At 38.9% G+C, this 25,405-nt stretch overlaps 1 protein-coding gene and 1 pseudogene across 1 annotated transcript in view; one reads left to right on the top strand and one right to left on the bottom strand.

Moving 5' to 3' along the window:
* Positions 1–25,405, top strand: part of PHLPP1 (PH domain and leucine rich repeat protein phosphatase 1) — a 266,548-nt gene that overhangs the window by 5,003 nt on the left and 236,140 nt on the right. The gene's annotated exons all lie outside the window — the stretch shown is intronic.
* Positions 10,819–10,915, bottom strand: LOC114673947 (U6 spliceosomal RNA; annotated as a pseudogene).

Here is a 25,405-nt window from a genome sequence, read left to right as displayed (position 1 = left end):
ATGCAAACCAAGAGGGGAGGGGTGGTTCAGCATTAAGTTATAATATTGACAAGCAGGTTGTTATTACTATAATTACAGTAGTATTGAGTAACGTGGTTTGAATGTGTGACACCAGTGTGTGCTTGAACAGTCCCTTTAATTTTCAGTACAGAGGGTTGAAATTTTTTTTTTTTAGTATTTTACATTTTTATATTTATATTTGTTTTTGTTGTAAAGTATGTGCCGCCCTTCACTACTATGGTTTGATAACATCTACAATACATTGGTTTTTATTATCCTCAAACATCTTAAAGGGTTTTCACATAAATTATTTGATTTGCCCTTTCAATTATTTGATTTGCCCTTTCAAAAACAGTGTTAAGGAGGGCCGGTGGCAATCCTCTTTTCAGATGGAGAAACTGATGCACAGAGAGATCTGACTCTTGGTTTTTTCCATCCTTGGGAGGGCGGAGAATAGAGAGCTTGGGTATTCTGTTTTGCAATTCATATCACTTTCCATGAATCGATTAAATTAAATTTACACTTGAATTTTTCCCTTGTTTAAAAGCATTCCAAAAATATGCTGTTTTTGTTGGTAATGAGGTGATATTATCCTCTAGTTCAAAGTGGTATTTCTTGTGAAATGTGGATGGTTCTGTTTATCATGGTGCCTTTAAAAATGTGAAGAACCAAGACGGACAAATAAGTAGACAGTGTGGAAAGAGTACTGAAGTGTTCTAAATATTCTGGTTGCAAATAGTCATGCTTGGATTTAAGTTGGTATGAATTAAAGTTTACATAATAGTTCTTTTTTCTCTTATTCAAGCATACCTATTTGTTAAACTGTAAATCTTCATTGATAAGTAGAGAATTAATACTTTGCCTGAAAAGTGGATAACTTTTGAGGTGTGTGTGTGTGTGTATGTGTGACAGTTCAGTTCCTTTAAAACATGGCTTTTAAAGTAACTGAAAATATTTTTCATTAAATATCTTATTTGCCTAAATCTATTATTAAAAAATTGAATTGTCTTTTAATGGTGCTTTCTTGTTGTTACTGTGCTCTTGTTTAATTTTTATAATTCATATGTTGTATAGTGCTAGAGATAGAGAGTAAGTTCTTCTCCCTGAATTTCATAGTTATTTCTAAATTTGTGTGTCTTTTATACTCACTCAAATAATTGTAGGGGCAGAAGATGAGTGTAAATGAGTTTGTGTAAAGTTTTAGGTTGAAAGTTTTATCTTTTGGTTGCTATAAGATTATCAATCACCCGCCTTAAATGATCGATATATACAAAGATGGTTATTTTTTAAGTGTAAAATGTTTTTGTTGTTTCTCTTTCTCTTCTTAGAATCCTGAATTTAGCTTTTCATTTACTGATAACGTAACATTCGCTGATGTTGTATGTGATCCAAGCCTAGTATAACTTGGCATTTTAGTTTAACATTTGTTGAATTTAATTTGTGGAATTTTGTTAAGCAGCTGGTGGTGTGTGCCCTGATTCTTCAGCTTTCATCCTGTTTGGGTCCCCAGGGATGTGTTAAACACACATACACACAGCGGCATTTCTCCCATGGCAGGAGATTTTAGATGTGCCACATACTATTAATATCTTCTATTTCATGTGAGTGAACTCTGGATTTTGAGAGAATAGCTCTCTCTGAAAGTTTTCTTAGAGTTAACAGGTTCCCCCCCAACTTTTCAAAGGCATCTCGTACCTTCATTTTGCAGTGAATTTAATGAGACATCTGTCAAATGAGGCATCTTAGATTTAATGATTTTGTTATGTGCCAGGGTTTAACATAATTCAGTCTATCTGGACTGGAGAAGGGTTTGATTGTACTGTGAAAGTCAAGAGATCCTGAAGCCACTCAATAGAAAAACGATTCCTTTAAAGACGCCTGACATTTTGAAAAAGAGAAAGAGATGTTATCAAAATGTCTAAAACAGCCTGGGAAAATGAAGTCTTTTTTTTTTTCTCTTTAAAGTTCCACCTTCTAAACCCATTCCATCCCTTTAATCACATGCATCTGGTGGAACACTGGTAATGAGGGGTTTTGAATCTGGCCTGACGTCACTGTGATTCTATTGCAAGTCCTTTTTTATACTTACCTTTGGTTTTCTAAAGATAATATAATTAAACAAAATCGACCATATGGATTCATTAGATATATTGGATATTTATAACCTAAGGCTGTATGACTGACTGGATTTGTATGAAACTTCAACTCCAGAAAATTTTGATAAATTGAAACTCAAGTACCTAGAAAAAATAGACTTTAATGATACTTTGATTAAAAGACGTTTAGTATATTTAGGTAACTGTGAAATAGCAACTCTTTGAATTTGTGTGATATTATACTTTTTATTAAGCATAATAACTGTTACTGGATTAATGAAGTGTTGTTATTCTTTGATTTTAGAGTTGGAATGGTTTTGTTGTGTTACCATGACTTGGCTTCATATACTTTTTGGTATGTTAAATGAAACAAGGCATAACCATTCTGTAATGCCACATGCATACTGAAGTAATTTTTTTCCCTGTTGTATTTTTTACATTTGAGATTTTTATACATTGTAAAATGCATTTAACACTAAAGTGTCTTGTGGAGGTGTAAGCCTCGTGGCCTCTGAGTTTGTGACCTAGAAGTTAACAATGAAAACTCCGTGAAATACTTTGTTTGTAGGTTGCACATATTGTTTGATTTTGGAGATATCAATACTTTAGCAAAACACAAGCAAAAAACATCCAGAATTTTTGGCATATATTTTTCTAACTGGAGCTTGGCAAATTAGCCTTGCTTCTAGTTTGTGAAAGCATTCAGTTGAAGATTGAATGAAATTTGAAATATTTGGTTTTGGACCATTTCAATAATGCGGGAAAAATCTAATTAGAAAGTGAAGTTAGAGAGAATTTGAATTGGTCATAATTTTTTTGAAGTTTTTTTCTCACATTCTGTTTAAGCAGGAAGAGATTTGTATTTATTGCTCTCTATTTCTTCTGAGTCATACATCTGAGGAAGAGCAGGTGGAGAATGAATCTTTTCATATACCTGCCTCACTTAATAATGTGTTAGAGTGTTTGGGCTTTCTTTTCAAATACCAGGCATGTTTTTAAATACAGCAAGAGCTTGGCTGGTGTGTTGGGGGTGGGGGTTGGGTGAAAGTCACTCTCTTCTTCAAAAACAGAACTTTGGGAAGGAATTTTTTCCTTTTATCTCACACCGTGAGAGAAAATGTACTGCTTTTTAGAGAAACTAGTCTGAGAGTTGGGAAACTTGGCATGACTTTGGGCATTCATTTTAACCTACCCTGGGCTTTGATTTCCTCCTCTGTAAAACGATGGAGTTGGAGTAGAACAAGTCCAAGATCTCTTCCAACTCATAATATTCTGAGGCATCGTTAGAGAGCCTGTTTTTTTTTTTTGAAGGGTTTTGAAAGTTGTAGTTGTTTTAAGTTCTGTAAGACATGGTTGTGGGCTTAAAACTGTCAAATCCCCTGCCTTTTCTTATGGGCTTGGACCTAATGTACACAAGTCAGCTGGAGGTTGCCAACCAAACAAAGCAGACCTCCATTTTGGTATAGATTTGGACAAGAATTGATGTTTGATTACCCGTTCTCTGTCATTCCTACTCCTAAAGTAGAATTCAGCATGCCACAGATGAGTATAAAGAAGTACATCCTCTTTTAAGTTAAAGTGAAATTCTTAAATTAACTTAGAAAGCAAGATGCCTTCGTAGTCTAGTTCATCAAGTTTACTGTAATAACTGTATTAGAGGGATACAAATGTGCAAAATTTACTGGCTAGTTAGCTTTATTCATGGTGAGCTGGGTGCTTGCCTACCAGTGCCTAGAGTCAGTAGGAGAAAAAATATTTTTAAGAAAATGGAATTTTTACACTGTTGCTTTGGACAGGTAATAGGATTTAGGATGTTGTAGAGATAATTTAGTCCAACATCTGTATTTTTATAGATGAGAAAAGTAAACCTGTGAGGTAAAGTATCTGGTCCAGATTCATTGGTCAAGTCAGTTACAGAGTTAGGACCACACCTAGGATTTTGATGATCTGTCCAGTGTTCTTTTTTCCCACACTGTAAATCTGTATACTTAACTGTCTTTGGTGGTTCTTTATATTAATACTATTAAAAATGAAAGTTAAAGAAATTGTGTGCTTTACACAGTTAGTGATTTCTCTCTTCAAGGTTTTTTTTCTAGTTCTTTTCATTCTAATCAGTGCTTTTGAGGGATTGCATATCACTCTGACAGATTGTAAGAAAGGAACTTCTGATGGAACAGGTGGGTATTTTAATTGCACAGAGAGAAATTAGATTTCATCAGTGATGTTACCTTTGTGGGATGCATGATAGAACTATTGACAGTTGGCAGAGAAGGGGTACAGTGTTAAAAAATCAATGTTCTTAGTTCATTTGGTACTTTGAAGGTGAAATTGTTAAAAGAATAAAAATGTTGGAAAAAGAAATCATTGAATTAAAAAAATAATTTGGGAGAAAAATTTAAGCATGAATTTTGAACAAAATTTCCCTTTAAATATGTGTGTGTTGGCTGTTCGCAGTGACTCATGCCTGTAATCCCAGCACTTTGGGAGGCTGAGTCGGGCAGATCACCTGAGGTCAGGAGTTCGAGACCAGTCTGGCCAACATGGTGAAACCCCACCTCTACTAAAAGTACAAAAAATTAGTTGGGCCTAGTGGCGCACACCTGTAATTCCAGCTACTCCGGAGGCTGAGGCAGGAGAATCACTTGAACCCGGGAGGCAGAGGTTGCAGTGAGCCAACATTAAGCCACTGCACTCCCGTCTGGGCGGCAGAGGAAAAAAAAAATTATGTACGTGTTAAAAACATTCAACATTATATTCTTTGAATTATTTTTAAAAAGATGTGTCAAAATTAATTGCAACTTAGCTTATTTTTCAGGTACGTGTACACAGTTCTACCTTTCTGTGACATACAAAAATTGAAGCAACTTGTTCAGTAGTCTTTGGGCTTTTGTTGTGTGCTGATTTGGAAGTCTGTATCATGAAGTGTGCCATTGCTTTGAATACTTTCTCTCTCTCTCTTTCTGTCTCTTAAAAAAAGAGAGAGAGAGAGAAAGAAATACCCTGCTCTCATTAGCAAAAAGATAGTTTGTGAACTGTGGAAACAAATTATTTCCAGCTAATTTTAGGGTATGACAGATTTCCTTTTATGCTGGATTTCATTTTAATTTAATTATTTATCTTAAGCAAAAGTTTTAGTTTCCTTTCTATGGGAGTTAACCTACTAAGTCAATTGATTCCTCAAAGATTTTTTTTTTTACTCATTTTTAAATGAGTAAAGGAACTTTTAAAAATGCGTAAGTACACAAGGGTAAAAATATATTGCATCTGTCATCTTGAGTATTTACCCCAGATGCTGAAGCAGAGGAGCAGTTTCTCTCGATGGTCTTTTAGAGAGGTGATACGGCGGGGGGGCAGCGGACATTCAGTTCTAAGTAACAAGGAACTCTCCTGTGTAAACATTGCTATAATTGGCAAACTTATTCTTCCTTATGCACACACACACACAATGTATGTATGTATATATACACACACCACACACACCCCCCACCCACCCACCCAAACCCCGCCCACACACACACATTCTCCATTCAGTGTTGAGGTAGGGTATGATGAGAGGTGGTAGTTGTATTTATGGATGGGAGGGGGTGAGTAGGGTAACTGATCCTAGAGAAAAAAAAATATCAATTTAAAAAAATTGGCAGTTAATTTTGTTGAACGTTAATTGGTAACTCCTTGTGACTTGTTCATATCCCTTGCCTTCCTTTTTTTTTTTTTTTTTTTGGTTGGATCTTTGCCTTTTTCCTACTAATTTCTTTGGGCGTTACATAGAGAAACTAGTTTTGTTTACTAAGTCACTAATATTTTCTTTATCTGTTCACTTTTATATCAGTCTTTTCCTCTAGGTTTTCAGGGTCTGTGTCATGCTTAGGAATGTCTTCTCTACTCCAGGATTTAAAAAATTCTCTTATACTTGTAGTATTTTTTCTTTTCTTTCCTCTTCTCTTCTCGTCTCTTCTCTTCTCTTTCTTTTTTTGATGGAGTCTTGCTCTCTTTGCCCAGACTGGAGTGCAGTGGTGTGATCTCGGCTCACTACAACCTCTGCCTCCCGGGTTCAAACGATTCTCCTGCCTCAGCCTCCAGAGTAGCTGGGATCACAGGCGCCTGCCACCATGCTTAGCTAATTTTTGTATTTTTAGTAGAGACGGGGTTTTGCCATGTTGGCCACGCTGGTCTCGAACTCCTGAGCTCAGGTTATCTGTCCGCCTCGGCTTCCCAAAGTTCTGAGATTATAGGCGTGACCCACCACGTTGGCAGTTTTCTATGCATAAAAATTTAATGTATCCATTGTTTAAGATAGGAAGGAGAGGCTAGGTGTGGTGGCTCACACCTGTAATCCCAGCACTTTGGGAGGCCGAGGTGGGTGGATCACCTGAGGTCAGGAGTTCAAGACCAGCCTGACCAACATGGTGAAACCCCATCTCTACTAAACATACAAAAATTAGCTGGGTGTGGTGGCGGACACCTGTAATCCCAGCTACTCGGGAGGCTGAGGCAGGAGAATCGCTTGAACCTGGAAGGTGAAGGTTGCAGTGAGCCGAGATCAAGCCACCGCACTCCAGCCTGGGTGACAGGGTGAGACTCCGTCTCAAAAAAAAAAAAAAAAAGAAAAAAGAAAAATAACAAATAGTTCCCACATTTTAATTGAATGGCCGTGTTATTTCTTCACTGATTTAAAATGCCCCTTTTGGCAGGTATGTGGCACACGCCTGTATTTCCCACCCTTTGGGAGGAGGCCAAGGCAGGAGAATCATTTGTGCTCAGGAGTTCGAGACCAGCCTTGGCAACATAGTGAGACCCTGTCTCCCAAAAAAAAAAAAAAAAAGAAAAAAAGCCACTTTTCTCCAGAGTTTATGCCATTTTTGTTTGTTTGTTTTAACTGGCAGGCCGGGGATTAAAATCTACAATATGGAGTAATGTAGGTTTAGGGTAGGTATTAGGATTTGTTGAGGGCTAGTAGCGAGAAAAGGAAGGCTCTTTAGCCTTACCACTGCGTTTCTTTTTGATGCCCCAATTTCCCTTGCCATTGTCACTTTTAGGATGGCAGCTTATGTGCTTCTGGATGTGGACTTATCAGGATACTTCTTTCTTGTGGATTCGATATCATCACAAAGTGGCTTGGATGGGAAGGGGAGGGGGGCTGGAATATAAAATATTGCTTCTATGTGTATTTTTCACCCTTTACATATTAGAGATAATTTTTTAGGCCAAGTGTGGTGCTCATGCCTGTAATCATAGCACTTTGGGAGGCTGAGGCGGGCAGGCAGATCACCTGATGTCAGGAGCTTGAGACCAGCCTGGCCAACGTGGCGAAACCTCCTCTCTACTAAAAATACAAACATTAGCTGGGCGTGGTGGTGCATGCCTGTAATCCCAACTACTCGGGAGGGTGAGGCAGAAGAATAACTTGAACCCAGGAGGCAGAGGTTGTAGTGAACTGAGATGGTGCCACTGCACTCCATCCAGCCTGGGCGATGGAGTGAGACTGTCTCAAAAAAAAAAAAAAAATTTTTTTTTAAAGCAGGGACATAAAGCATTGATTTCTGTTTTCCGAATTTGAGCTCTTTGACTAATTTATTTTGCATTAGGCAGCAGTCTCAGCTGTTTATTTATACTGTACAGATTCACTGAACTTTTTTCACCTTCTGGAGAAGTTCTGGGGCTACCCCTTAGAGATCATTGTGAAGCACATACGGTTTATCTTTATATATATATATATTTTTGAGACGGAGTCTCGCTCTGTCGCCCAGGCTGGAGTGCAGTGGTGCGATCTCAGCTCACTGCAAGCTCCGCCTCCCGGGTTCACGCCCTTCTGCTGCCTCAGCCTCCCGAGTAGCTGGGACTACAGGCGTCCACCACCACGCCCGGCTAATTTTCTTTTTGTATTTTTAGTAGAGATGGGATTTCACCGTGTTAGCCGGGATGGTCTCGATCTCCTGCCTGCCTCTGGCCTCCTAAAGTATTTTTTTTTTTTTTGAGACAGTGTCTCACTCTGCCACCCAGGCTGGAGTGCAGTGGTGCGATCTCAGCTCACTGCAACCTCTGCCTCCCAGGTTCAAGTGATTCTCCTGTCCTGCCTCAGCCTCCCGTGTAGCCGGGATTACAGGTGCACGCCACCACACCTAGCTACTTTTTGTATTTTCAGTAGAGATGGGGTTTCACCATGTTGGCCAGTCTGGTCTCAAACTCCAGACCTCGTGATCTGCCCACCTCGGCCTCCCAAAGTGCTGGGATTACAGGTGTGAGCCACTGTGCCTGGCCTGGTTTATCTTTTTAATTTTAAAAAAGGAAGGCTAACATGCCTATTGAAATTAGTAGACTCTGCCGGTGGTACCTTAAGTTTTTTTTTGGCTAGCCTGAGAAGGGGGTTCCATGCGTTGTCTTGAACTGATGACAGTTCTTGGTTACAGGAATGATAATTTGAAATAGGTCTGACTTGAGGTAGCAGAACTCACTGATCCTGCGACCAGTGTTCTAGTTGTACCCATGGTGCATTAGTGCTGTTAAGTCAGTTAATTCCCAGAAAAAATCAAGTGGTTTTTTAGTGGGAATGGGGGAGGGAAAAGGAACACATGTCAAATATAGAAAAGTCAAATTAGAACATCTGCCATCTTTGGCAAACAGGCTTTCATGGTCTATTGACCAATTCTTAGTTATTATATAAATGACTACAAGACACAAATGGTACTGCTGTTGGGTTTTGTGGCTTTATAAGATTCTGTTTGTTAGACAACTAGGTTTCTCTTCTGTAGGCTTTTAGTTGTGTTGCAGAAGTTCCAAACCACCTTTGCTGGAGTTGACTATAGGCTTTAATACATGAACACTTAAGGAGAAAATCTCCAGACCCATTGCTGTAAAATACCAAATGAAGCCGGGTGTGGTGGCTCACGCCTGTAATCCCAGCACTTTGGGAGGCTGAGGCGGGCAGATCACTTGAGGTCAGGAGTTTGAGACCAGCCTGGACAACATGGTGAAACCCTGTACCTACTAAAAATACAAAAAATTAGCTAGGCATGGTGGTGCACGGCTATAATCCCAGCTACTTGGGAGGCTGAGGCAGGAGAATCACTTGAACCAGGGAGGTGGAGGTTGCAGTGAGCTGAGATCATGCCACTGCGCTCTAGCCTGGGTGACAGAGCGAGACTTCATCTAAAAAAAAAAACCTGAATGAAATGAAACTGTGGTCACCACATTTAGGTATGTGTAAGTAACAGTGCTTTCTTCCACAATGACAAACCAGATGTTATTTTTAAAAAATTTGAATAAGCAAGTGCAAAAGAATTGAACTGCTTCAGCATAATTGTATCCTGCTGCCTAATGTTCAAGAAATTATATAGTATTTTGATATTTAGCAAACATTTCTATCACCCTATATGCTAATTACTGTTTAGTGCTTTATAAATATTTAGTGCTTTATAACTATTAATTTAATTCTGATAACAATCCTACAAGGTACGTTATGTTATCACCCCAGTATTACAGATAGAGAAGTGGAGTTGCAGAGCAGTTTGGTAACTTGTCTAGATTTGTACAGTGAGCAAGAGAGAGGCAGAATTCAAGTTCAGGCATCAGGTGTCAGAGTTAACTGGTAAGTGTGCCCCCTTGATTTGCTGAATATGGAAAACTTATCCCTAACGAGCTGCTGTGGTCAGTTAGGGCACATCAGCATTTGTGAAGCACAGACTTTAAACTAGTTACAACCTGGACTTGAGCTCTGGCTGTGCCACTGACACAGAGCTTTTCTGCATTCTTTCTTACCTGCTGCACAAGGTTGTTGAGAGGATCAAGTAAGATAATGAATGAAAGTGTCTGTGATAACAGCACTAGTTCTTACAAACCATCCCTCCACATTTTGGGATGTATGTTGCTGCTGCTTCTTAGGGTGGAAAGAGCACTGGAACCCTTCTGTGGTCTGTGCGCTTATCTTCTTTACATGATGTGAGACCTATAGTAAACCTCTTAACCTCATTCAGCCTCATTTATTAGAGAGAGAGAGAAGAGATGATGAAAAAAAATCTGGTTTTGGCCAGGTACAGTGGCTCATGCCTGTAATCCCAGCACTTTGGGGGGCCGAGGCAGATGGATCACCTGAGGTCAGGAGTTCGAGACCAGCCTGGCTAACATGGTGAAACCCTGTCACTACTAAAAATACAAAAAACTAGCTCAGCCTGGTAGTGGGTGCCTATAATCCCAGCTACTCGGGAGGAGAATCCTATGAAAACGGGAGGCAGAGGTTGCAGTGAGCTGAGATCGTGCCATTGCACTCCAGCCTGGGCAATGAGCAAAGCTTCGTCTCAAAAAAAAAAGTCTGTTTTGAAGAACTTTGTGAGATTCTGAGTTGATGATACGTGTGGAAGTGCTTTGTAAACTGTGAGGTGTTATACAAATGTAATGTGGTTTTATTATTTTTAGCAATGGTAAATTGCCGCATATGTTAATTAGAGCTAATTAGGACTCATTAAGGAAGATGGGATCTCCTGTTGTTGGGCACCGATACTCACTTACATGGAAGACTGTACAGGCATACCTTGTTTTATTGTGCTTGCTTTTGTTGTGCTTTGCAGATACTGCATTTCTTACAAATTGAAGGTTTGTGGCAACCCTGTGTTGAGCAAGTCTGTTGGCGACATTTTTTTCCAATAACATGTGCTCACTTTGTGTCTCTGTGTCATATTTTGGTGAGTCTTGCAATATTTCAAACCTTTTCGTTATTTATAATTTTTTAAAAAATATGGAACGTTTCATGAATTTGCATGTCATCCTTGCGCAGGAGCCATGCTAATTTTCTCTGTATCATTGATTTTTGATGTTGCTATTGTCATTGTTTTGGGGCATCACATACCACGCCCATGTAAGATGGCAAGCTTGATAAAGTTGTGTGTGTTTTGACTGCTTGACGGGCTGGCTATTCCCCCTCTCTTTCCCTCTCCTGGGGCCTCCCTGTTCCCTGAGACACAACACTATTGCCATTGGGCCAGTTAGTAACCCTATAAAGGCCTCAGTGTTCAAGTGAAAGGAAGAGTCGCAAGTCTCTCACATTAAATCAAAAGCTGAATATGATTAAGCTCTGTGAGGAAGACGTGTCGAAATCTGAGAAAGGCCAAAAGCTAGTCCTCCTGTGCCACAAACAGTTAACCAAGTTGCAAATGCAAAAGAGGTTATTGAAGGAAATTAAAAGTGCTACTCCAGTGAACACATGAATCATAAGAAGGCAAAACAACCTTATTGCTGATACGGAGAACGTTTTAGTGGTCTACACAGAAGATCAAACCAGGTACAACATTCACTTAATCCAAACCCTAATCCAGAGCAAGGTCCTAACTCTCTTTAATTTTTTGAAGGCTGAGAAAGGAGAGGAAGTTTCTAAAGAGAAGTTGGAAGCTAGCAGAGATTGGTTCATGAGATTGAAGGAAATAAGCTGTGTCCATAATACAAAGGTGCAAGGTGAAGCTGCACAAGTTACGATGTAGAATCTGCAGCAAGTTATCTGGAAGATCCCGCTAAGATCATTGATGCAGGCGGCTACACAAAGTGACAGATTTTCAGTGTAGATGGATGAAGCATCCTTCTACTGGCAGAAGATGCTATCTAGGACTTTCATAGCTAGAGAGGAGAAGTCAGTACCTGGCTTCCTTCAAAGGATAGGCTGACTCTCTTGTTAGGAATTAATGCAGCTGGTGACTTTAAGTTGAAGCGGATGCTCATTTACCATTTTGAAAATCCTAGGGCCCCTGAGAATTCTGCTAAATCTGCTCTGCCTGTGCTCTATAAGTGGAACAACAAAGCTGGATTACAGCACACCTGTTTGTAGCATTATTTACTTAACATTTTAAGCCCATTGTTGAGACCTGCTGCTCAGAAAAAGAAAAGATTCCTTTCAAAATATTACTGCCCACTGAAAATGTACCTGGTCATCCAAGAGCTCTGATGGAGATGTACACAGAGATTAATGTTGTTTTCATGCCTGCTAACAACATTCATTCTGTACTCCATGGAACAAGGAGTAATTTTGAATTTCTGGTCTTATTATTTAAGAAATACATTTTGTAAGGCTATAGCTGCCATAGATAGTAATTCCCTTGATACATTTGAACAAAATAAATTGAAAACCTTTTGGAAAGGATTCACCATTCTGGATGCCATTAAGAACATTTGTGATTCATGGGAGGAGAACCTCCATTAACATAGGTTTAGAAGAAGTTGATTCATGGATGATTTTGAGGAGTTCAAGGATTCCATGGAGGAAGTAACTGCAGATGTGTTGGAAATACCAAAAGAACTACAGTTAGAAGTGGAACCTGGAGATGAGACTGAATTGCTGCAATCTCATGATGAAACTTGAATGGTTGAGGAATTTCCTCTTATGGACAAGCAAAGAAAGTGGTTTCTTGAGAAGGAATCTACTCCTGGTGAAGATGCTGTGAACATTGTTGAAATGACAATAGAGAATTTAGAATATTACATAAACTTAGTTGATAAAGGAGCAGCAGGGTTTGAGAGAATTGACTCCAATTTTGAAAAAAGTTATGTGGGTAACGTGCTGTCAAAGAGAAATCTTTTGTGAAGATTTCTTTTGTTAATTGAGCAGCAAACTTTATTGTCTTATTTTAAGAAATTGCCACAGCCACCCCATTCTGCAGCAGCAGCCACCTGGATCAGTCAGCTGCCATCCACATTGATGCTAGACCCTTCACCAGCAAAAAGATTATGACTTGCCAAAGGCTCAGATCATTGTTAGTACTTTTTAGCAGTATTTTAAAATTAAGGTATGTACATTGTGCTTTATACATAATGCTGTTACAAACTTAATAGTCTATATAGTGTAAACATAACTTTTTATATGCACTAGGAAACCAAAAAATTCATGTGACTTTATTGTGATATTCACCCTATAACAGTGGTCTGGAACTGAACCTGCAGTATGTCTGAGGTATGCCTATACACTTTCATTCATTTAATCAGTAATTACTGTGATTATTTACTATATCGTGGTCCTTTGAATTAAAGATGATTAATGTAAATTGTCGAGGATCCCTTGAATTACTTACCAATTTGAAGGCATGTTTGTGGAAACAAGCCAACATTAACAATAAAAAGGTGAAAAGTGTTCTAATGGAGACATAGTATTCGCAGGTTACTGTAGTAGCAGGAATGGGGAGAGAGCCTCCAAACTCTACTGTGTCGCCCTGGAAGGACCAGGAGTAGACTGTTGCTTCAGTTCTGGGATCCTGAATTGTTTTAGGAGTAACTCTAAATTATTGGTTCAATATACAGCGTAACTGAGTTTAGGATTAATAGTTCCAGTTGAGTCCTTACCATTTACCATATACTTCCAGGCATCTGGGCCTTTTTATCACTTGAATTGGTTTGGGCTCTATTTGGTATTCTAGTTTGTGAGGATCTAAATTCTGGGTTAAGCAAATATTTGTTTTGATTTTTTGAAACAAAAAATGCAGATGTACACGGGCTAGAGGTTGCACTAAAGCCTGACGGTACCCTAGAGTACACTGAGGGACATTCTCTTATTTCTTTTTTTTAAGGCCTATGAGGTTTTATTTTTCTGTGCATTTATGAGGTTGATGGGAAGTGCTGTTTATCTTCTGAAGGGAGGTACGTTTTTTAAGTTTGGTGTTGTATGTACACCACATTCATGTAAAAATTGGAAGATGATGATTTGGTCATGATCTGGGGGCATTTTTAAAAATGTATCTCCTCTCTGGATCTTCATGGAAGAAGGAATTTTTTTAAAAACCTCTCACGTATACTAGGAAGAAACAAAATCTTTCAGCGTTCATATAAGCATAAAACAACTTATTAGCTCTTTTATCCATGACTGTAAAACCTGTACTACACACATGGCAAGTTAAGTCTTTACTAATGACCTATTATAAATTATTTTCATCTTGAGTAGATGGTAATGGCTCTGTGAAATACTGTCTTGTAGTAACGTGGATGACAGCACTGGAAAATGAGCTGCTTTTTGCTTTTTGTGTTTTAGAATTATGAGAAACACCATGGTAACAAAAAAGAAGTTATTTCAGCCTGTCTGACTAAAATAAGTCATGCTTCTAATCCAAATAAAATACTTCTAATTCAAACCAATCAACATTCAGGTTAATTACCTGCCAGTGGGTATTTTCCACTGTCTATTATTAAATAACACCTATTTGCCCTCTGTGAAAATTTTTACAGAGACTTCAGTTAACTCATTAGAGCAATATCAACACTTGACAAGCTGATTTTTATGGGGGATATTAACAGAAATGTTAGCACCAATGTAATCAGAAGGAGAATAGTTATTGGCCCTTGTGATTATAAAGCGGAAACTCAATGATCCCTTGCTTTGTACCAAGTCATAAGAGGGACTTGGCGTTTTATTCACAAAATGAATATGTGATTAGAAGAAGTTCTGTAAACATATCTTGGAACTGATTAAGAGGATGTCATAGGATGTCATTCTTTTTTTTTTTTTTTGAGGCAGGATTTGATACTGTTGCTTAGACAGGAGTGTAGTGGTGCGATTTCCACTCACTGCAGCCTCTGCCTCCTATGCTCAAGGCATCCTCCCACCTCAGCCTCCCTAGTGGCTAGGACTACAGGTGCATGCCACCTGTAATTGGGCATTTTTAATTTTTGCATTTTTGTAAACTGGCTAATTTTAATTTTTGTATTTTTTGTAGAGATGAGGTTTTGCCATGTTGCCCAGACTGGTCTCAGACTCCTTAGTTCAGGTAATCTGCCTTTCTTGGCCTCCCAAAGTGCTGGGATTGTAGACATCAGCTACCCTGCCTGGCCAAGGATGTCATTCTTAAGATACCACACAAACGTTCATTTCTGAGAGTAGGGATTGTCTTGTTAGTATAGTTGGAATGCTTACTTTATATCCTGGATTGGCTTGTAGTCATTAGAATTGGGAGGTGTCATTTCTTCCTACTTTTATAGATATGCATACTTCCCCTTCCCAGCCCCCCATCAAAGCAGCAACAAGAGCAGCAGAACAGTTGACCACCCTCTTGGTTTTAAAAAACTGACAGATTAACCCAGATAGCATCAACCTCTAGATAATCCTGATGGGTAAAAGAAAGTAGTAGAGTTCATTTATCTTTAGCGTACTATCACAGGCACAATTATACTTACCCCATGCACAGTATCTTCTTTATCTTTTAGAAACATATGTAATATTGAAATAGACTAAACCACCGTTGTCTGTAGACAGTTACTAAATCAGAACCTGACAAATGCCATAATTGAAGTAGTGCCTGTTAGAGTATAGCTTTGCCAGGTTTCACTGGTATAAAATGGGTGAGAACCTCATGGATAGCCCAGAGATGACCTGGAATCTTTGCACAGGAAGCAGGCAGAGGGCATCTAGTACAATTTCTTACCTGGCATAGAAACCTCTGCTTGTCCATTCCTGATTAGTGGTTAGCTGGCTGGCCTCTGCTTGTTGACTGCATTATGTTGAGCCTTGGCCCCTTGAAATGTGGTCTGTGGATCAGCACCATCAGCCTCCCCTGGGAGCTTGTTAGAAATGCAGAATCTCAGGCCCCACCTCAGACTTACTGCATAATCGGCATTTTAACAAGATCCCCAGGAGTTTCATCTGCACGGTGGGAGAGGGAGAGAGTAGAAGGAGGGAAACCACCGTGTGATTCAGGCGAGACCCTGAGGGCCTGAGCTAGGGCAGTGGGAGGGAGTAAAGGAGATTGATGTGGACATTATCCTGGGACTCAGTAGCTAACTGGCTCTTTTGACAACAGAAGCTCCAAAATGACAAGTTTACAGTTGGGTGATGGAAGAATTGTGGATCGGTTCATAAAAGTAGGAAGCAGCAGATTGTCTAGCAGATATCACTGATTAATTCAGTGATCCTTGAGGACCAGGCACTACTTAGGAGTTGGCGACATACTGAATGAAAGTGTGTCCTCTGCTCTTGTTATTTGCAATTTAACACTGAAGGATTGGTTTTGCTGAGGCATGAGTTTGAGATGATAATACACTTTAAGCTGACTGCAGCCATCTGTTTAATTGGTAAATGGGCCTGGCTCACCACCCAGCTTCCAAATCTCAGTGAAGGTTTGTCACTTTCTACTGGTTACCGTATGTGTGGTAACTCTCAGGAGGTGATATAGACATTATTCATTTACTTGGTTTTCTTGTAGAAGCCATTTATTTTTTTCCATATACAAAATAAGTGCTAGCACTAGCTATGGCTATCAGACAGAAGTGAGGAGGTCTTAAAAGAATATGTATTACATTTATGAAGCTCTTAGGTTGTATGTCTTTTGAATGTTGAGTTTTTCCTATCTAATGGGAGGTGACGTTTACATAAATAATAATAATAAAACTTCAAATGCCTTAATGGAGGCATTTATACAGTGCCGGAGGAATCCAGAAAGGCTGACAAACCAGCTCTCCCTGGAAGTAGAATCCTCTGGAAAGGCTTCCTGGGAAAGATTCTCCGAGAAAATAGCATTGCATGAAAAGGGCATGCCAGGTTCTGCAGCATGAATGACAGGGCTCGATGTGGGTGGGGAATGGTGAGTAGCTTGGAGTGGTGAAATTTTAGGTGATGAGATGAAAAGTGGTAGGAGATGAGACTGAAAGAGAGGTTGAGGCCACGTGATGAAAGGCCTCACATGCTAAGGACTTGACTTGATAAGCAAGTCGAGTGGAGAATGACATGATTAGATTTGTAGTCTTTGGCATTAACTGGGCAGCCAGCTGGAGGATAGATTGACGAAGGGCTGACTAGAAACTTGGAGACTGCCTTAGTAGGGCCTTTGATAAACATGTTTTGACTGTGTGTGTTAAAACAGCCTGTCAGGAGCTGAGGAAGGAATGATACGCTGCCCTTGCCTCAAGGAGTTCAGCCTAGTGGCAGGGAAGGAAAGCATGCAGGGCTGCTTGGAATGTGCTGCTTGCGAGGTTTGTACAATGTATTTGTCATACCAAAAAGAGAGGTAATCACCTCTGCTGCAGTTGTGATAGGTTTGATAGGAGATGCTTTTGAGGATTAGGAAGAGTAGACCAGGAGCTGGAGTGGATGGGACAGGACATTTTTGGCAGGGGACCTAGAAGCTAGATGAAGGTCTACATGAGGTCAGTGCAGATGAAGAACCGTAAACATAGGGTGATTGTTTACAATGTAGAATTGTTGGGTCTTAATGAATGATTATATGTGGAGGGGGAAGGACAGTTCAGGATTTTTTATTCACTCCTGAACTAATTTGAGTACAGCAGTTCCCACTTATTTGAGGAGGATATGTCCCAAGACCTCTAGTGGATGCCTGAAACTGGAGGTAGTACCTATCCCTGTAGGTAGAACATTAGCTATACAGTAGGCCATCTGTATCCATGGGTTCTGCATTCATGTATTCAACCAACCACAGACCGAAAATATTCAGGAAAAAAACCCAAAAAACAATAAAAAATAATAGCCTGGGTAAGATAGTGAGACCCTTTCTCTACCATTTTTTTTTTTTTTAATTAGCCAAATGTGGTGGCACATACCTGTAGTCCCAGCTGCTTAGGAGGCTGAAGTGGGAGGATGGCTTGAGCCTGGGAGGCCGAGCCTGCAGTGAACTGTGATGGTGCAACTGCACTGCAGCCTGGGTGACAAAGTGAGACCCGTCTCAAAAACAACAAAAAAAACCCCAAAACAATGCAACAATGCAACAATAAACAATAACAAAAAAGTACGGTATAACAACGATTTACATAGCGTTTACATTGTGTTAAGTATTATAAATAATCTAGAGATAGTTTAAAGTATGTGGGAGGATATACATAAGTTATATACAAATATTTATATAAGGGACTTGAGTGTCCATTGATTTGGATATCTTTTGGGGAGGGCGGTGGTCCTGGACCCAGTACCACTTGGATACCAAGGGATGACTCTACTATGTTTTTCCTATACGTATATTCCTATGATAAATTTTAATTTATAAATTAGGTACAGTAAGACATTAACAACAGTAAATACCAATACAGCAGAACAGTTGTAACAGTATACTGTAATAAAAGTTTATGTGAATATGGTCTCTCAATCTTACTGTATTGTACTCATCTATTTTTGGACTGTGGTTGGCTGTGGGTAACTGAAACTGTGGAAAGTAAAATTGCAGATAAGTACAGACTACTGTATGTCCTCCATGTTGGTAACTAGGGATATGGTGTGAACTAGACCAACAATGTTTTATATGTCTGGATGAGTTGGAGGTTTCTAGTTTAGGGGTGACTGTAATCCCATTAACTAACAGGCAGAATATGGGAGCAGGAATTGGTTTTAGGGTAAGACCAATTCTAGAATGAGTTAGAATTCTAATGATGAGTTAGAATTTGGATGTGTTAAGTTTGAGGTTCCTGAAGAACATCTAAGTATATCTGAAGAGCTCCAGGATCATCTGTATTTAGGTAGTACTTTTGAAGCCTTTGGATTGAATGGAATTGCTGGATAGATAGGACTTTTGAAGCCTTTGGATTGAATGAAATTGTTAGATGGAGTGAGGAAAGGCCTTAGGAAGCAACTCCGAGGAATGCCTATATTTAGAAAGTAGTAGCGAGTTATATCGAGTGAAAGGATTCAGACATGAAGGAGATACACCTCTATGATTATGTTTATATGAAGGTCAATTAACCGGCAAAGCTGATGTTTGGTGATGTATTGTAGTGGTTACCTTTCAGTGGGATATGGATGGGAAGGGACATGAGGAGCCATCTGGTCTTGATATTGCTCTTTGTATTGATTTGGGTTTTGGTTTTCTGGGTGGGTACATATATAACAGTTCATTGATTGGTACCCTTATGGTTTGTGTGCTTTGTTAGATGTAACTTATATCTCAGTGGAAGAAGAGAAGAGGCCCTGAAGGCAGAAATTTGAACAGTATTTCTATCCTGAAGGGAGAGAGGGAGAAAGAGGCTAAGGATGATGGATGAACAGAGGGGAAAAATTTAAACAAAGGAAAGTCTTGGAAGAAATAAGCAGGCATGGAGCACCCATGAAGGAGTTAACCCTAGGTAGGAAGAGGGTCATCTGTTTCCATAAGGCTTTTAGGAAGGATGGATAAAGAGATTCTTGTAAGAGCTCTGGAAGTCTTTGGGTCTCAATTGGCCTCAGTTTTCTTAGTGAATTAGAAGGTGAAGAAAAGGTAAGTCTCAATATTTGTTGTAATATGCTTTTTCTTGAGCTCATCAACCAACTAATCGTAGTGTATACCATCTGTTGTGAATTCATGAGTGATTTCAACTATTGCTGAATTTTTGGAGGATTGATCCTTCCTTGGGCCATCCTAAAGCACCTTACTGCACTGGAAGGGAAGCAGGGACAAAGGAGAGGTGGAGGAGCTGATTGCCAAACTTGGTTTTACAGGTTCTCCAATGCTTGCCTGGGGTAGGTTTGTTTTGACAGCAAGCACAGCTTGTAGTCCCTGCTCCTAATCTCTAAGGGTGTGTGTGTGTGTGTTTGTGTGTGTGTGAGAGGGGGTAGGTGGGGAGGCAGAAAGACAGGATGTTCAGAAGCCTTCATGAAAGCTGCGAGTAGTAAATAACCAAGCTGGGATTGTGCTTTCCATTATATTCTGTTTCCTTTCTGTTTATAAACTCATTTATGGATATCTTCTGAGATAGATTTGATTTTTTTTTTGACTTCTTTTTTCTTATGACTTATTTCTTATGACTTATAGGTAAGAGCTGATTGTGAAGAATGTATTTTCCATTCTTAGATTATCAGAATGACTTGTGGATTAAATCTGTTTAAAAGTGAACATAAAGACATGGTAAATTTTAAGTTCAGTTAGATATAAACCAGATGGTATAGAGGACAGTTATTATAAATAATAAACACTGTTAAGAAACCATGCTAAACCTATCATGGAAATCTTGTTAATTGTAGTAAGCATTGAATTTTCATTTTGTGCTCAAGACTGAGCTAGATGCTGAGATTTTAAATTGTGGTGATTGAAACAAAAACAAGCATTATTTTAGTTTTTCTTAAGAATATAACTGTGGCTGGGCACGGTGACTCATGCCTGTAATCCCAGCACTTTGGGACACTGAGGCAGGGGATCACCTGTGGTCAGGAGTTCAAGACCAGCCTGGCCAACATGGTGAGACCCTGTACATACTAAAAATACAAAAACTAGCCACGCGTGGTGGTGCACATCTTTGTAATCCCAGCTACTGTGGAGGCTGAGGCAGGAGAATTGCTTGAACCTGGGAGGCGGAGGTTGCAGTGAGCCGAGATCACGCCACTGCACTCCAGCCTGGGCAACAAAGCCAGACTCTGTCTCAAAAAAAAAAAAAAAAAAAAAAAAAGAATATAATTGCTCAAATATTTACTGATGTCTTTGGATCATCTAGCTGTTGTATATTCCCAAAGCACAGTTGTGTTTTGTAGATTTTTAATAAAGGTAGTTTGAGAACTAGGATAGAAACTCTTGAGAAAGAATCGTAATTGCTCACTCTTCATATCAAACATGATGAATTGCCAAATAGCAGTAAGAGTGGAGAAAAATAATACACCATTCTTGATTTTATAGGCCCTGATGGAATGGCTGTAGAGTTCGGTTGTTTTTTACTTGCTCAGGAACTTTGTATTTATTGGGCTAGCAGTTGTTGGCACAAAGGTTTGTTTGTGTTCAAAAGTCACTGATTAGTGGTAACAAACTTTTTTTCATATGGGACACTGTCTTTTTTTCCCTGAGTCTACTTAGTCAATTCAGATGTAGAGTGCTTGCTTCCCAAGGTATAAGGTGCTTTGAAGGCTGGGGGAAAAGATGAGTCACCAGATCCTCTGCCTTTTCAGAAGCTTAAGCCAATTGCACAAGGACACAGATTATCATAAAACAGAGCAGAGTAAGACAGTACCATAGGGTTCTTCTTCCTTTTCAATTTCTTGCAAATACTTCTTGAACTTTGTGCCTTTTATGTGCCAGTCTTTAACAAGATAGATGTAATGTGGTCCTTGCCCTTGTGACTTCAAAGTAGGGAGTAAACTTACCAAATACTTTTATAAATAATTGTTTAATTGTAATTGTGATGTGTGCCACAAAGAAGAAATCTAGTATGCAGTGAATTCTTGTTTAAGCGGAGACCTGAGGATTGAATAGTAGCTTGGGTTACAGGGTACGTGAAAGAGCATTGCTAATAGGGAAACAGTACATTTGAAAACTCTGAGGTAGGAAGGACCAGTGTGAATATAGTATAGTGACTGAGAATATCAGGAAATTATAAGGGGCCATATCATGGGTGTGTGGTCTGGGGCTAACTTCTGCCTGATAAGGGCTTTGGTCATTATAGTTTTTCTTCTCTTAAATTCAATGCAAAATAGGTAGATATATGAATTCTCTGTTAAGTCTAGCTACAAGGGCCTTTGAGGCCACAGTGTTTTGGAATTGATTTTAAGAAAATGGGAAACCATTCCATTGAGTTATCAAATGTTCTTTAGATTTGTCTTTTTCAAGGACAGGTGCCATGACTGTCATTTTCTAACTTTTTATCTTATCAGTAGGATGGAGAAAGGGAAGATAAAAGTAACAAGGTCTTTTCTATATTTTTTAAGCCCAGCGTAGTCTTTTTACTGACTTCATGTAATTTTTTTTTTCTTTTTTTTTTTCTCTTTTGAGATGGAGTCTTGCTCTATCGCCCAGGCTGGAGTGCAGTGGCACGATCTTGGCTCACTGCAACCTCTGCCTCCCGGGTTCAAGTGATTCTCCTGCCTCAGCCTCCTGAGTAGCTGGGACTACAGGCGCCCACCACCATGCCCGGCTAATTTTTGTATTTTCAGCAGAGATGAGGTTTCACCATATTGGTTAGGCTGGTCTCGAATTCCTGACCTGGTGATCTGCCTGGCTTGGCCTCCCAAAGTGTTGGGATTACGGGTGTGAGCCACTGCACCTGGCCTTTTAAAATTTTTATCGGAAACTCTATTTTACTCTGTTTCTGTCCCAGCACACTCATTTTCGTTTTCTTAGAAAAGAAAAATTAGTACCTTTTATTGAATGAGTATATACAATTCCCTGCTGTGTATTCCAACTTCCCCTAACTCAGCCCAAACAATAATAAACTGTGCTGAACATCAAGGATGTTTGATTGAGGACATTAAAAAACACCAATTCAGTGTGTTCTCTTGATACTTTAACAACCAACTTCCATTTTAATGGAGTTGGAATACAGCATTCTAATTTGTATGTCCTGTTAGGGAGACATTAAATGAAATTATACTTGCTTAGGATTTTTTTTTTTAAACTTTTTGTCCATAAACAAGAGAAGTCCCAGGGTTACTTACAAAGTCAATTATTTTTAAATTAAGGGGCAGGTTAATTAGACTCTTTATAGTTATTATTGAAATATTATTCTCTGTTCTTTTTCCCTCTCTTGGTTGTCTTAATCCTTTGAATCATTTCCCTCTTTTTGAGTAGATTAAGTGATAGTGAACAGGAAAAACTTAAAAACAGCTTTTTTTGTTTTAGGATTTTTTTTATTATGGAAAATTTAAACACAATTACAGAAGTAGGCAAAATAATGTAATGAACTCTCATGTAATCATTACCCAGCATCAGCAGTTGCCAACTCATGGCCAATCTTGCTTTATCTCGAATCACCTTCCTCTGCTTAGATTATTTTGAAACTAATCCTAGATCTCATATCATTTCATCCATACACACCTCTAAACTTAAGTATCTCCAAACAGAAGTACTCTTTTGGAAGTACTTCAGTCAAAAAGATGACACTGTTATTTTCTTAAAAATTAACAGTAATTCCTGTTTTTCAGCAATTACCTAGTCAGTGTTCAAATTTCCATTTATCCTACATTTTTGGTTTGAATTATGATCCAAATGTGGTCCAAACCTAGCAATTGCATTTTTTATGTCTTTTAAATTTCTTTTAATTTTAGGTTTACCTCTTCTCCAGCTCTTCTTCCTTCTCCTCTTCCACCCTCCCCCTTTCCCTCTCTTTCCTTGCAATTTACCTGTTGAAAAAACCAGGTTATTTGTCCTTGTAGGGTTTCTCACAGGGTGAGTTTTTGTGACTGCATCTCTGTGGTGGTTAATTGAAATTTTGGATATATACATTGATAGGCTTTTTTATTTTTTGAGTTTTGTTTAACATTTACTACTTTAATGTAGAGAGGTAAGTTGGATCTTCTTTTGCTGGATTTAGAGCAGAGGTCCAAAACTGGTGCCCGTGGGACACATGTGGCTTACAGGTGTATTTTGTTCAGTAGGCACAATCGGAAATGCTTTAAAATTAATTGCCATGAGTTAAACATTGTAAAGTTTCCCATAAGAATCAAGATTTCTTTTTTTTTTTTTTTTAAATTTTGTTTTAAAAAATCGGAGTATCTGAGCACCCCGGCTTCCATGGCAATGCCTCTGGTGAGTGGTGGGGCTCCTTCAGAGGGTGCATGCCCACACCTGGTGCAGGGCACACCCCTCATACAGGCTTCCTGCCTGGTCCCAGAGGCCAGCTGGGTTTGTGAACCCTGACTTACAGCAACAGAAATTACCTTTGTGTGGTGTCTCTTAAATTCAGTGCATTTTTTGCTGCATGTTTTCTGCAAGCTCTCTGAGCTGTTCCACTGTCTAAGAATTGATGTCTATTCCGAGAGTGGTCAGAGTGCCAGCTGAAGTTCCTCCTGTGCTTCCTGCCTCTGTCAGAAGCCTGACTTTATGCATTGCATGAATTTATTCTTATGTGCCTCTCCCTTGGACTGTGGATATTGGTGTTTATATTTTTAGTGCCTAACAGAAGGCTTGGCATATAGTAGATGCTCAATTCTTATTGAATGAGTAAAGGAGAAAAGGAACCAGTAAATAAACCAGGTAAGAAAGACATAGGAAGATAAACAGATCATGTAATGCACATCCATGTTTGAAACTTCAGTGATGTTAGCACCTCTGCTTCTTCCACTGGCATGTGTTACTGATAGTGATTGTAATCATGGTATGTTTCTAGTATAACACTGTACAATATTATAAATAATTTGTGTAGATACGCAAATGTTTAGCTCAGACCTTAGTCACATGTAAATCAGGGATAGGCTTCTTAATAATAGATTTTTAAACATTAGCTAGGCTTTCCTTTCTTGCCCTAAGAATTTGGAGTTTAAATTCCTCCATTTGGTTTATGTCCAAAGGAAGGAAGTACAGCGTGGATGAGCCCACAAACTTGAAGATAGTTTAGGAGGTATAGCTGATGTAATTTCGTAATGTTTCAAAATCTGGCATTTGGATATCATTAAAAACAATAATAATTTTAATACCATTGCATTTTATAGGGTTTAATAATCTTATTTGTGTTATACTAATGCATACTTTAAAATTAGAATTGAAGTTTTAATTTTTTTGGTAGATGTTAAGCCTGCCTGAACCTTTCCTTGCTGCTGACAACCTTTGATAAAAAGTGTGGATGGGGTCAGGTTAGGTTCTGTACCCTTTGACTCCAGGAGAATATTTAGTTTATCATGATCAAGAGAACAGGAAAAGTAAACATACGTTACCAGTTGCATGTTCTAGCCTAGGCTAAATTCTTATTCCCTAGTGGTTATTACATGAAAATGTAGTTTGAATGATTCCAAACACTCAATAAACTAAGATTGCATTAAGAAATCTAGCTCATTTTATACTGTTAAAAATTGTCAACAAGTGGTACTATTAAAAATGAGATGTTCCAATCTTAAGGAGTCCTTCAGTGGCATTTGTGGGTGGTGAGAAATTACAAACTCTTATTGAGAGCCGGTGGTGTCTTCACATAGTGCAGTGGTGAGTGACAGGGATGTGCTGTAGTGTTGCAAGAAATTAGAGGATTTTTTTTCGAGTAATTTTAATAGTGCCACCGTTCTGTATTTACCAAGTACTTTACATTTTTAAAACCATTTCAGTATTGAAATTATAATCACTGAACCAAATCTTTGAGACATTCCTGATTAAAATTAAAATTCTTAATGTTACTGTTGCCTCTCTTAGTGACTGAATTGAAAAAAGCTACTGGTAATAAATGTTAGCCAGTGTTTCTTTTCTACATATGAATCTATGATAAGAATTTTTACAATTTGGAGGAAAACTGTAAAGATTTGAAATCAAAATACTGTATTAGTTTGTAATGAACTGTGTCAGAGACTGGGTCAGAGGTGTTAGATCTAAATTGCTGACCACTGGATTTCTTTCTGGGCTCCCAAGGGGAATACTCAAATGCATGCCTACTATATGTTATATAAGTGGAGGAAGATAGTTGGAAGAAAAACTGAATTTTTTTTTTTTTGAGACGGAGTTTCACTCTTGTTGCCTAGGCTGGAGTGCAATGGCACG

Source organism: Macaca mulatta, chromosome 18 (genome assembly GCF_049350105.2).
Source record: "Macaca mulatta isolate MMU2019108-1 chromosome 18, T2T-MMU8v2.0, whole genome shotgun sequence".
NCBI classification, from domain to species: Eukaryota; Metazoa; Chordata; class Mammalia; order Primates; family Cercopithecidae; genus Macaca; species Macaca mulatta.
Note: the sequence above shows the minus strand (reverse complement) of the source record. Positions and strands in the feature narration are given on the sequence as shown.